Raw genomic sequence first — 858 nt, forward strand, 5'->3', positions numbered from 1 at the left:
ATACACTACATAATTTATCAATGGATTTTTCTAGCCAACATTGTATATAATAGACAAATGTAACCTCTTCGTTTTTATATACACAAAGTCTTTGTGGACAGAAACAGCTGGGATCAGTTTCAATCGCGTGTTGGGATTTTAGCAAAGACTGAGAAGCCAACTTTTGGTCCATGGAGACATTATTTATAAACCCGCCATTACAAGTGACGCATAGGAACAAGAAAACGTTTGGGGAATTACTGTTTTTAAAGACATTTTCTTTCAACTTTTCTTTTATGAAACCTGAATCTGTATTTGCATAATATCTGATATAGATTTTATATCATTCTGTATATGAAATTATGGAAAAAAGAGCGTATGTGAACATATATATGTCGTTGTGTGTATATATATGTAGCTATTAGTTTCTCTGTGCTTATATGTAAGTGTCTACGTATATGTAAATTCATGTATATGTGTCTATGCGTTTATGTGTAAATATGTATAAGCTTATGTGTGTGTTTGAGAGTGAAACTTTCATTATAATTCTGTGTTTAATTGTATGGGATCAATTAACTCTATATCAAAATTTACATCTATGTGCATATATATATATATGTGTGTGTTGTGTGTATGTGTGTATGTATATATATATGTGTGTGTGTGTGTATGTATACATATGTGTGTGTGTATGTGTGTGTGTGTGTGTGTGTGTGAGGAAATAATTTTATTCTCAAACGCAGGATGATACTAATAATATAGCCTGAACAGGATAAACTACCCATGAGAATAATATCATTTCCTTATCTTTCAATACATTTCAAAGCTTCTAAAGCAAATTTTGTTTATTTTCATCGTAATTTGGATTTAATATATATA

At 30.1% G+C, this 858-nt stretch overlaps 1 protein-coding gene across 1 annotated transcript in view; it reads left to right on the forward strand.

Moving 5' to 3' along the window:
* LOC106873193 (glycine receptor subunit alpha-4-like) overlaps nt 1-858 on the forward strand; it is a 66,852-nt gene that overhangs the window by 24,630 nt on the left and 41,364 nt on the right. The gene's annotated exons all lie outside the window — the stretch shown is intronic.

The sequence above is a fragment of the Octopus bimaculoides genome, chromosome 18 (assembly GCF_001194135.2).
Source record: "Octopus bimaculoides isolate UCB-OBI-ISO-001 chromosome 18, ASM119413v2, whole genome shotgun sequence".
Classification (NCBI taxonomy): domain Eukaryota; kingdom Metazoa; phylum Mollusca; class Cephalopoda; order Octopoda; family Octopodidae; genus Octopus; species Octopus bimaculoides.